Source organism: Alosa sapidissima, chromosome 20 (assembly GCF_018492685.1).
Source record: "Alosa sapidissima isolate fAloSap1 chromosome 20, fAloSap1.pri, whole genome shotgun sequence".
In the NCBI taxonomy this organism is placed as follows: Eukaryota; Metazoa; Chordata; class Actinopteri; order Clupeiformes; family Clupeidae; genus Alosa; species Alosa sapidissima.
Genome location: NC_055976.1, coordinates 29,602,280 through 29,615,137, shown reverse-complemented (window position 1 = coordinate 29,615,137; position 12,858 = coordinate 29,602,280). Strand labels below are relative to the sequence as shown.

At 40.5% G+C, this 12,858-nt stretch overlaps 3 long non-coding RNA genes across 3 annotated transcripts; 1 reads left to right on the top strand and 2 right to left on the bottom strand.

Annotated features, from left to right (window-relative positions):
* Window positions 1-637: 637 nt before the first annotated feature.
* LOC121694032 lies at window positions 638-3,030 on the top strand. Its single transcript, XR_006025653.1, has 3 exons — window positions 638-885; window positions 2,419-2,591; window positions 2,676-3,030. It is a non-coding gene; the product is annotated as an uncharacterized LOC121694032 (long non-coding RNA).
* Window positions 3,031-8,129: 5,099 nt separating this feature from the next.
* Window positions 8,130-9,443, bottom strand: LOC121694031. The gene is made up of 5 exons (XR_006025652.1): window positions 9,353-9,443; window positions 9,166-9,271; window positions 8,858-9,052; window positions 8,475-8,616; window positions 8,130-8,219 (listed from the first exon to the last, which is right to left on the bottom strand). It is a non-coding gene; the product is annotated as an uncharacterized LOC121694031 (long non-coding RNA).
* A 63-nt stretch (window positions 9,444-9,506) lies between these two features.
* LOC121694033 lies at window positions 9,507-10,920 on the bottom strand. Its single transcript, XR_006025654.1, has 3 exons — window positions 10,837-10,920; window positions 9,775-9,914; window positions 9,507-9,557 (listed from the first exon to the last, which is right to left on the bottom strand). It is a non-coding gene; the product is annotated as an uncharacterized LOC121694033 (long non-coding RNA).
* Between the last annotated feature and the right edge of the window lie 1,938 nt (window positions 10,921-12,858).

The window sequence follows — 12,858 nt, the reverse complement described above, 5'->3', positions numbered from 1 at the left end:
CATGCATTATAAATCCCCTCATATGCCAACTGACATATGGGGGAATTTGATGACTATTGCATTGCACATTGGCTGGGTATGTATAAAATGAGTTTGGTTCCAAAATGCTATAATCCATTTTTGAAAATATTAAGTCATGTTATTTAATTGTGTATTTCAGGTTATATCAATACAATTGCAGTTATGTTGTTTTGACTGAGTAAAGATAAATCAAATAACAATACCCAACTACATTTCCTTTGAAATTACAAAAATTACAAAATTAAAACAAATGATTTAAAGTGCCCATATTATGCAAAAATCACTTTTTCTGGGATTTGGTGTTATTGTGTGTCTCTGGTGCTTCCACACGCATACAAACTTGGAAGAAAAAACATCCATGCTGTTTTGAGTGAGATACGGTTTCAGAATTGATACAGCCTTCAGCCTCTGGATGAGCTGTTCAAAATCGCCAAGGGTTCACATGTCACAAGCCGAAATATTTGAATATTCCCACCCCCTCAGAGCATACGTACAGTGTCTCCACCCACCAGGTTCAGCAGTAACTTCTCGGATAGCAGCCATTTTGTTACCGATTTGGAAGCACTGGTTCAGATTAGAAGACACCATGTCGAAGTACCATGCAAAGTGCTCTGTTGTTGGCTGTACAAAAGAGCACAAAACACTTCATCGTGTCCCAGCCGAAGAGGACAGAAGAGCGGCATGGATTGAATTTATTTTTGATGGCAATATCCATGCTACAGTTGGCAAGAAACTGGCAACAATCATTTCGAGACTGACTGTTTCTCAAACTACGGTCAGTACAAGGCAGGATTAGCCGGGAAACTCATGTTAAACGACGGCGCAGTTCCAACTTTGCGCGAAATACATGCAGACGAGGAACATGTAAGTAGTTCTATACAATTTCATTTGTAAATTAGGGTAAACTCGTGTGTGTTGTAGCAGTGTTTTGCCATTGACAACGAGGCGGCTAACCGCTAGCGCTAGCTTCTAACATTAGTTAGTTTACAAGTCTGCTTGGTTTCTCCTGCAAAGCCATTGTCCAGCGAAACTTTCATAAGTTGTGCATTTGTAAAAGATTTCTATGCTGTAATTGGTTGCGCAACAAAAAGTGTGTGACTGTGTCTCAAATCGCGTACTTCTGCACTTACAATACCTAATTTGAGTGTATGAGGGTGTTCACACTGAAAATTCCAACGACACGAAGGGCGCTGCAAGTTCCCGGATGGTGCACTCATAACGGTCAAAAAGCTGAGTGTGCAACGCTGGACACTTTTCGCCCTTAACGGACGCCATCTTGGCCAAATAGCGGAAGGGGAGGGAGCGTTTTCAAACTCGTGGTAATCGCGGTTGAGAAAGCTGAAGCAGCAGCAGTGGAAAACAGACTTTACGGAGGTACAAGCAAGTTATAACATAAACGGTTCATGTTTTGACACAGTATGACCATGTCACTGTCGAATTGAGGACGCCAATAAAGTTATATTAAAATGTTTGCGATCGTCATTTCCGTGAAGTGCACGGAGTTAGTGTTTGATATGAGACAATACTATTTTGTTAAAATTTGCGCACTCCGCCAGTAAGCACACAGTGCACATAGTGTACTACACAAAAGTGTACTCACATAAGTACACCAATTGAGACAGACTCAGTGTGTGTGGGCGAGATTACAAGTTTGGTCGTCAAGCTACAGTAGATTTTTGCCCACCACATCAGAAGATACAGTAGCTTGGCCTAGCTCGCCCCTAATCCAAACATATGTTTCTGATCTTTTTAGCAGCTAATTCATGTATAAGGGAGAGGTCAAAGTGTGCACGTGTTTATTTTGCAATTATACACGAACTAACCAAGCAGTGTTTTGCTAAACTAACCAAGTAGGTAGTGTTTTGCCACCGTACAAGGTAACGCTAACCTCTAGCTTAGCAATCAGCATTGTCTCGACATTCAAACCTTGTGACAAAATCGGTCATGCAGTACACATCCCCGGCGGTTTCGAGGAATTTGCTAAAATAATGTGTTTGGAAATGTTTTCTGAACTGGAATATGTTAGTGTTGTCCACGGTAGAACGAGTGTATGGTTGAAATTGCTATATCACTGGACAATTTACACTCAAAGCCAACCATTATTTGTAATTAGTTTCTTCTCTTGTGTAGTATTTATTAGTGATCCTTTTTTTACTTGATGTAGCTGTTGGCATACATGTAATGTGAAGTTGATGTCATTTCTCTTTTTGTATAGGCCAGTACATCATTAACATTACATACAGAAGAAAGACCAGCTACAAAATGTATTGGTTGGCAGACTGAGCCCCCTGAAAGAAAGTGTTGGTACACAACGGTCTTCTAGGACTCTGCAATTATGGTCATTACCAAAAATATGATGTGTACTATATATATATGTATATTTTTTTTGTCTTGCAGGAACTCCTGCGTTCTACAATCTAGAAAAAGGAGCTGACCAAGAAGACTGTCCTGAAGGATATTGCCAAACTCAGTCCCCACTACCAGACGTCCTCTTTGGAGGCGTTCCATAGTGTCATTCTGTGGTTCGCACCCAAAAACGTGGTCTATCCATATCTGGGAATGCTGTGCAGGTAAATGAAACTGTTTATTCTTTGAGAATATTTGCCCATTCCTTGAAATTGTTTTCGTGTCTGATTTTCTTTTTACTGTCCAAGACTCTACCTGGCTGCACTGCATTATAATGAGAATGCTAATCGAGGACAAGCCACCACATCTTCAAGGGATCCTCTTTACAAACTGAGCTTTCCAAAATCCAGGAAGGGAGAGTGCAGAGCCAGACCAGTGAAGACAGACGCTACATTCCGTAAGTTGTTTTTTTTTTTTTTTTTACACAAAAACAAACATTTACATTGTACATGACAAAGTACTGCAACAGTGCTTTCAACACAATAAATAAAACCAAACAAACTTACTTAAATACCTGAGAAACTACAAAATTTCACGTACCGGAAGTTTGTAGTTTTTAGTGTTTAAAAAAAAAAAAAAAAAAAAAAACTAAACATGCGGGCTGTTTCTTAAAGGATCCATAACAAAATGTTGCTACCGGTCCCGTTCATCCCTATGCTATTAAGGTGGTACTCATTTTTACGTGTTTGTGCGAACGCTTTTGAACAAAGAGAAATAGGAAGTGATTTGTTGCTAAATTCGGGATTCCGATTGGCTAACGTGGGATCGAGCTTTTCCTTACACTGCCACCGACATGTTTGGCATGCTCTTGACGGCATATATACACGGGGAAACTTCTCTGAAAACCGAGTTTGTGCACAATGTTATTTTTGAAAACGGAGAGGGTGAAATGTCCGTTCATTAAAATAACCATGCACGAAGATAACTAGAAGTAGGCCTAGGTTGCATCGGAGCTGCTAGAGCCGCTGTCGTTGCCGACCTCAAAGTAAAGCAGGGTTCCCACGGGTTCATGGAATTTCAAGAATACCATAAGCATTTTAATGAAGTCTATTCCAGACATGGAACGTCAGGAAATTATATCTCTAATGCTATTTTGGGAAAAGATTATTCCAGGTGTTGGGACAGGCTGCCTATCTGCCCTAAGACTTTCCATCCTTGGGATAATTCCCATCAGACTTTTAAGTGCATTTTCAGGGACCATTAGGCCTACATAAGGCTACATATCCACTTTGTGACAACAAAAAGACAGCAGATTAATTCGAAGAATTTTATTGAAGACATTTCATAGAAATTAAACACATAGCCAAAACAAGCCACAATGGCCGGTTAAACACGGTTAAGCAAGCCACAATTGACTTTTAATATTTGTACTTCCAATAATAAAAAAAACAAACAATAAACACAGAGCCAAAACAAGCCACAATGGCCGGTTAAACACGGTTAAGCATGCCATAATTGACTTTAATATTCATACTTCCAATTTTTTCAAAAAACAATTCCACGTCCTCAACATACTCAAAGTTAAAGATGAAAGGATCCATAACTTCATGCTTTTCATCAGTATTGAAGGTGTCACCATCAACAATAAAATTCTTGAGCGCCTGTACAGCCTCGCTGTCTTCCATGGCAAGGAAGCGTGGCACATGGACTTCACCTTTGAAGAGGTTCTGTTTCTCGCTTCCGGTATGTCTTCAATATTCTGCATGATAAAAAACAATTAATTAAAATAAATATTACTGATAGAAACCAGACAAGAACAATCTCACTAACAGGAGGATAGTTATGAGAAAGCCTTCACATGTCATTTTTCCATTGTCATTCATTTGTGACCATTTTGCATTTATTATAACATTTACCGGGTGGCCACATCACCACCTTTCATACTAAATATCGCTTCTCCATAAGTGATTTTGCTTTTATACTTATGACCAGGCATTCTATGAAAGGCAAACCTATTACCTCCATCTCCTCAAACTTGCGCTTCCTCAGACGCATCACAGGCTGCCGATGACCTTTTAGGAGATCCATTGCTTCATTGGTCCAGTGTGAAAAAAGCTTGCCGTGGCTAAATGAGGTAGTGGAGGGAGGTAAGAGTGGAAAATGCAAAAATGATCAGAAATGCAATGACTTGAAGTATGAATCCTGCTATTAAAGGTTGAATCATGTGAGAATCTGTAAATGCCCTAATGTTAAATAAGTACTTGTCCAGTGTGAAGTTTTCCATCAGCATGATACACCACCACCTCCTAAGGGCTGGCATATCCACCTAAACATAAAATAGGTAGACTTATGACACATTTATATGTAGTTATTATAAATTCCATCACACCGAATATAAATAATCATTCCTTACGATGGTGTAATCGAAGGGAGCATCAAGTGCAACGTACAAGGCCAACTGCACAAAAAACAACAAACAAGTAAAACATGTGGGTGAACACCCGAATGACAGCAAGACATGAAAACATTTAAATACGCCTTACCATTATCATGAAGACTAACAGAATAATACCACCATCAGCATTGATTGCAATGGTGCCAATTGAAGTTTACTATTGCAAATAAATGCAGGCTGTAAAGCTTGATACAAATGAATATCACTTACCTCAAAATGGTACCCAGTTTTCTCTGTCCATTCCCCAGGATTTATCCTTTGTGCAAGATCTCTGTGTATTGTGCAACCAATCAGAAAGAAACAGTAAACCCCTGATGCACTCACTATCATTCTTGTCTTTATGAGGGCATATGAAGGTGACTGTCCTAGCCTAAGGTCCACATGAACATGACCTTATAACATAAAGCAGGGGTGTCAAACATATGGTCCAGGGCTGAAACCACCCCTTCACATTATTTCATGCGGCCTGATCCCAAATAGGGGCAGCCGTGGCCTACTGGTTAGCACTTTGGACTTGTAACCGGAGGGTTGCCCCGGTAGGCCACGGCTGAAGTGCCCTTGAGCAAGGCACCTAACCCCTCACTGCTCCCCGAGCGCCGCTGTTGTTGCAGGTAGCTCACTGCGCCGGGATTAGTGTGTGCTTCACCTGACTGTGTGTTCACTGTGTGCAGTGTGTTTCACTAATTCACGGATTGGGATAAATGCAGGGACCAAATTTCCCTCACGGGATCAAAAGTATATATACTTATACTTACTTACTTATACTTAAATGCTTGAACAACAATTGCAGCTCTGTGGCCTGCTTGAAATCAGTTTGAATGATTCACATGTGGCTGTGCTAAAAATGAGTTTGACACCCCAGAAATAAAGGAACTGAACAAAACACTGTAACGTCTATAAGAATGGTCATATGAACGTGACCATCCTAGAACTAGGGGTGGGAATTGATAGGATTTTATCAACGTCATCAGTCCAATTTTTTATCAATTCTACTAGATGACTAGCTTATAATTACGAATTGATTATGTCAGAGGGATACGATTCCAGTGAATTGAAGGATTTGATTCTTGATTCTACTCTATTCCGGGCTCTCAATTCCCACCCCTACCTTGAACAGAACATAATTCCATTATTGTAACCTCAACAGAGCGGTATATCTCTGATCAAAGCCATACGGGGTCTCAAAACACCTAGAATCAAGTAAAAGAATCTCCCGAAGGACAGGCTTCAACACCTAATGGAGACATGCAGTATATCCGTAACATGCAGATATGCAGTTAGAGAGTTGAATGAACACTACAACTTAAGCAATAAACATTTCATAATGTTAAAGTTCTCAAGAGATGCAACAATCTGTTTTATATTCATATGAGATTACTGAAATTTCTATTAGCTTTTGGAACAAAGAACTGAGAACTGTAACTTACACAAAGCTGGTAATGTCCTGGTGTCCAAATTGGAATTATAATGAATTATTTTGTGCGAATGTCATTCTGTTTGAAGATATAAGAAAAGATATAGCGGATCACGTGTGGTTCCGCAACCCATTACATTCCGCCACCCAACATTATCTCTCATAAGTCATATATCCAAATGTACAATGTGGTCTGAATGTTTAAATCTCATTCCGCCAAACAAATATATAATAATGCAAATCTAAAACTTGCCTATATGGGCCATAATGCCACACTTAAAGTAAAGACTAAAGTAAAGATTTGTCTAAGATGTGAAAAAAGATACTCACAGGCATACTTAACAGTGGGTCACTGTGGTGGGCTAGCCAAGTTGGTACGACATACAAGTCAGCAACGTAGATTTCTTTCCCCTATGAAGCGTTTAAAAAGAGTATAGTAATGCAAGACTACAACAGATAGAGGTGATTCACCACACTGACTTTCACTGTACCTTTGACCTGGCAATTTTTGAAACCAACTCCAAACAGCTGTTTCCGATCTGGAAAACAGAGTGAGACATGCAAATACGCTATAGGCTAATATAACTAAAAGTCATACATTACAGTGATGGGCAGGCTGGTTGAAATAGTTTGTAAACTTGCCCACGCATCACCAACACATTAACATTAAAAGCAAAAAAAAAAGGATTTCATAAAGTTAAACCTAAACTCACCGTTGAGTCCATGTTGTGATTCAGGCCCAGGCTCCAAAAGTCAGCCCGAGTGAGGCGTGCCTTTTCTGTGCGAATAATAAGCTCAGCTCCTGTTTTTTCTTGGTCAAGGACATAGTCCAACTACAAATGAGAAATGAGAAAAAAGCATGAGAAATTATGTAGTTGAGCAAGCAAACCTTCACTGAAATGCGGTCTAAATTGCATTTAACACAACTAACCAACGCTTTTTGAGATGGATGATACTCGAATGTCCAACTGGCACGGCACGCTGATATTCCCTCAGGGCTGGTTAGGGCTTTACAATGAGGTCCACACTGTGTTGTGCCTATTGGTGGAGGGGATTTGTAGCAATTATCAACCAGAGAAATTAACCCATGACATAGATCTGCTAAAAAAAAAAAAAACCTCATTGTTCGTTACACCTAACATAGAAATTACATATCATTCCTGAGAATTTAGAAGCCAACAGAAGTTATACAAGCAATCATTTTACCTTCCAGTGATCGTCTGGGAGGATGGATTTCGTACATATCTTTCTGCTTGTTTGTAGCTGCAAATAAAGAATGACATCAAATCTGTTTTGTTCATCAAATGGCATTCAAATATGAGATGTGGGCAAGATAAATACCCAAAACAGCTTTTCCATTCAAGTCCAAAATGATATCTTCATTAGAGACCTTCTTCAACTCCTCCATTGCCTGTTTATTCAGGTGTTCATTATGGTGATGAAGAATGTTGCGCATGAGAAATATGTGGCTTGCTGGTGAAAGTAAGTTCAAAAAGTAGTTATTTTTTCGCATCCCAGAGAACAATTGCTCTGCAACCTGAGAGTTCAGCCACCCACAAAGCTCAGGAACCAGTCTGATGAGTCGAAGGGCATCTCTGTCATCTTTTGTGTTAAACTGGTGAAAGGTGTCCTATAAAGCATAGTGCTCAGCAGAGCCAGTGGAAGGATGATCATCAGCATCAGGAGGGTCCTTTCTGCTTTGTAGCCATGGCAGCTCCACCTTCAGATCCCCCGTCTTGGCCAACGTAATGTTCTCCAGTGTGGTAGGTGCTAGTCTGCCTTCATTTGGCCTGAAGGGCAACTCAACAGGCTCCCGTAGGTTGGTGTGGGATACCAGTCCTCTTGCAAAATCATAAATAACAACATTGGGGAAATGTTTGAACGACAACAACATGTCGGCATTGTCACGCGGGCTTTCAGCCCTAAGGTTGAATTTCACGGAATTCACCACTCCACAGGGACACATGATGACCGCCCAACCACCTTTGAAAGGAAATGGACATGTCAGTGACATGACAAAGAAACCGACTTTCTTTTTAAGAAGCACACACAGATTGACAGTGAAATATTGGAATAACTTTCAACCTTCCACAGCTTCCAAACCTGTTATGCCATCTCATTGTTTGTTTGTTTGTTTGTTTGTTTGTTTTAAGGTCATTTCCGCAACTAGGCTATTTAATGGCCAAAGCATTGTGTGTTGCCGTCTCACTGAAACAATAGTATTGCTTTTAAACTTACCAGATGCTCCCCAGACTTTTTCAAAGACCTTGTCATAGGTGCTCCTCGTTTGCATCTCCTCCCTCAGACAGAGAAGAAGGTCCATTTTGGAGCCCTTGCTATCCATGCCACAGTCCTTCACAAGTTTGCGCAAATCTTCCACCTGAACCATATAGACAGAGCAAGCATTTTACATTGTGAATGAAGGCAGTCTTTACAGCTTTGCGACAAGTTACTAACACCAACATGAAAATGTGTACACACACAGTCTATCCATACTATTTTTGCTTACACGTTACAAAAAGTGTACATTTACTACAAATTCATCAATGTACAAAAACACAAGAAAGTAAATTAAGTATTTTTTTTTTCACATGCCGTAAGAAATACACAAATAAAATCACCTTCAACTTCATCAACTCATCTGAAAGACGTTCTTCTGGTACGTCAATGTCTGCTTGGCTTTCATTAGGCTTTGAGGCTTTGATTTTAGCATACTCTTGTGTTGAGCACCAAAGCACTGTCCCTGGTCCGAGGGCCAATCCACGGAGCCCATTTCGCATAAGATGGTACAACACGAAATGGATTGTTACTGTTGCCTGTGACATAATTAAAAAGTGTCTCATCACTAAATAACAGATACATTTCAGAAAACATTCATTGACGAGCTTACAGTTAAGAGTGCATGGCTGACCACACAGTCTGCACTTACTTTTTTAAAAACCCGCGACACACTATTTCCTCAGATACAGACCGCCAGAATTCCTCTAGGTCAACACGACCATCAAAGTCAGATGGTGGATCCGCAACATCACTCACTGAAAATATATTCATGAGGACATATTCAGAAAGGACACAAAATTGTGTCTGTCAAGGAAGATCTGATCATCAATACTAACCTGGCATACTGAACACACCCTTCTTGTGCAAATCCATAATCACTACAGCTGGGTGGTCTCCACAGTTGACACATGAGAAATTGTAGTTATGTGCTGACAGGGCCTCAAAATGGAGATAACCATGCAAAATTGCATCATGGCTGCCATATTTTTGTTTGTTTGTTTGCTCCAAAATGTCCAGCTGCCTGCCAACTGCTGTGTGATTCTGTAACAGAAGCAATAACACATGAGAGGCTGTGAGTTATGCTCGTTTTACCACAGCTAAGGGGTCATCAGGCACCGCAGAGCTGAGTGCAGTTACACCCCCTTAGCCATGGTAAAATCAGCCTAACTCACAGACTTAAGTGGGTTATTGCGTTCCTAAAACTGATACCACATTAACCTGGCATGGTTTCATTACAGGAAGAAAGAATAAAAGTAACCTGCACTGATTGACATAACAAAAGGCATAGATGAATAGAGAGAATCATATGATCATCAAAGTTATGAAGCCCCTCAGTCCATTCCTGATATCGGAAGAAGTTCCCACAGACCCCACACTTTTTACAGTATGTGGTAACATCTGAAAGATAACAGACAGGGTTCTTGCAGGTTTCAGTAAGTTAAATTTAATACCTTTTTAGACATTTAGATATTTTCAAAACATTCTATGGGCCCCATCTTGCACCCTGGCGCATGGCGTAACAGTGTTTCTTCAACTCCGGTCACTTTTGACCTTTCAACTTTTAGAAAATTAATTATCTCCAAACACGCATTCAAAATTATTCATACAATAAGTTTTAAGTACTTAATGAGGATATACAGGGCTTTTTATGCCTCGACTAAGTTGATGTTTCCTATAAACAACAATTCATGTTCATAGAAACAACAAGGTCACTAAAACATAATATATTTCATACCGGTGTTGCAGCATGTAGGCTAATGTTAGCAGCATTATAATGACATTCTAATGTCTGAAAGGCTAATGATTAGCCTATCGGCTACCTGAAAAGTTAAGCGTTTAAACTAGCATTTACTTTCTATTTGATGGTGTATTGGCCCTGACTAAGTATGTGTGATATATAAACCACAATCCTTGTTGATAAAAGTACCAATGTTCGTCTAGAAAGTTTTTATTTACATTAAGATTTTCGCCATAGGCAGTAAAAGACTCTGCCATCTTTGTCAATAACTTTCACTGAGAAAGTTTCAAACTATGATCATAACGGCCTTTCCACCAATCAGAGGCATCACTGTAGGATTGTTCAGGATTGTGGGTAATGAAGTACTTATCCAAGACATCGCGATTAAAAGACATTTATCTCAAAACAAGTTTAGTGCCCCTTGAATTTTCACCATCTATATGAGCATATACAATCGCTTAGTACATCCTACTCAATTTGAATAAGCTTTTGACGAGTGACAATGCGCTTTAGGCGGTCATGATGGGGCCCTAAAGCTTCATACAGGGTTCCCATAGCCTAGGACAAACTGTTCATACACACCTCCCAAAATCCCTGTGAAAGTAGCTATTTTTGCCTTTTGAGTGATAACAATAGGCTCCGAAAGGGGTACTTTGCATTGATGGCAAAATGTTTCAAGTGGAACAAGGTGCCGAGGGAAGTCTACTGTCTGTGGCGTGGTGACATCTTTGGGCAAGTCCGATGGAATGGTTTTGAATTCAAGCATGTACTTAATTAGTGAGGCCAATGCCTTTCCCTCTGGAGGATATTTGTCTTGGTTCTGTAATTGTTCACTCTGTGTGGAAATGGTATTGATCCGATCATCAGTGTTTTGAGTATTCTTGAATAGCCCTTTATGTGTGTGGTTGAGGTGCCATTTTGCTATGGCCTTGTGAGGGCATGACCTCCTCGGCTTCAAACATGGACAGTGCCAGACATTTTTCTTTTTATCGTATGCTACCATAATCCTACCCAACCTGGAATAATATGATATGTTTGGTTCAAGGATAGATATATGAATTTGAGAAGCATCGTTGCCCAAATCAACAATTTTGCTGAGCGGTGCCTTCATACACTCAGCTTCAGCACGTCTATCCAGACACATTTTTTTTTGTGTTTTCGGACAACCATTTCTTTTGGACCATGTCACTGAGTATATCATCAGTAAGGATTGTGTCACAGTCAAGTGACTGAGGGCTATAAGAAACAGATTTCAGATGTGCGCATTGAAAACCCATCACCCCACCTCTGTGAAAAGTCCAAAGCTCTCTTGCATTGTTCCAGCTCACACCGGAGACGATGTATCACTCCCCAGGTGCATCGCTGGACATGGATTGGAACACAGGGTCCAGAGAAGCCTCTTCTTACAGCAAAAATACCCCTACTCCGGTCAAGGCAAAGAGAATCGAGATAATGATTAGAATTGACATCAGGCATGGATGAACTGTGGCGTCTTCTCATGTGAGTTTTGATTTTTTTTTTGTTGAGAACCATGTTGCACAAAGTACAAGTTGTTTTTTTGGGCTGCGCATTCAAAATAGTTCTCTTGCTCATGTCCGAAAGAGCCATGACCGTGGGTTATGACGCTGGAGGTTTTACAGGAGTGGGGCCTTGCGGACCACTTGGAGACAGGCTGTGCGGGCGGCTGGAGGAAGAGTGCGGACCACTTGGAGACTGGCTGTGCTGGCGGCAGGATGAAGAGTGCAGACCGAGGCCTTGTGGACCACTTGGAGACAGGCTGTGCGGGAGGCAGGAGGAAGACTGCAGACCACTTGGAGACCGGCTGTGCGGGCAGCTGGAGGAAGACTGTGGACTGGGGCTGTCTGGGCACTTTTTCAGATGAAATTAAAAGATTTGTCTGAATAATTATTTTAGAACAAAAACAGTGATAATGGGAAATTTTCTTGGAACACTCCAGGTGACACTTGTAGATTTTGTAACCTACCAAAACAAAGTAAAACAAAAATAAAAGCCATTCGTCATTTCTACTTTGTGTTGTGAGCAAGACTGCTCCACATGATAAAAAACGTATCTAATATTATGTTAATCACAACTAACACAGTCAAAGGTTTTGTTTGTTTATACCATGAAATGCACTGAGAATTACCATTGTGCTTCACAGCCGACACAGCCGTCTGCACATGAGCTACCATAGAAGCGTAACTGCCCCGCTTAAAGCACACACAGCACCCATGTAAATTTTTGTCAACAGTAACAGGTTGCATGACTCCTCTGTCAGGACAAATTGTGGCATGGAACTGGAATGACATGGAATGAGAAATATGTTAGTGGTGCAAATGATGCAGGCCATATACACGGGTTTTGGGATATTGAACATATTGAACTTTCTCTAACCATTGTGATTTTGAATTGGTGCAGTTTTCAGCACAAAACTCATTGTATTCTTTTCATGAAGAGCACTGCTCTATGCTGTTCTATGGTGCTTTCTGCCTCTTAGTTGCTCACGCATGTTTTCGTGACGTTGCATAGAAATCCATGTATGGACAGGCGATACATTTTTGGCCACACCCTTATTGGAAAAGCCCTTATAAGGGCTCCTGCCGC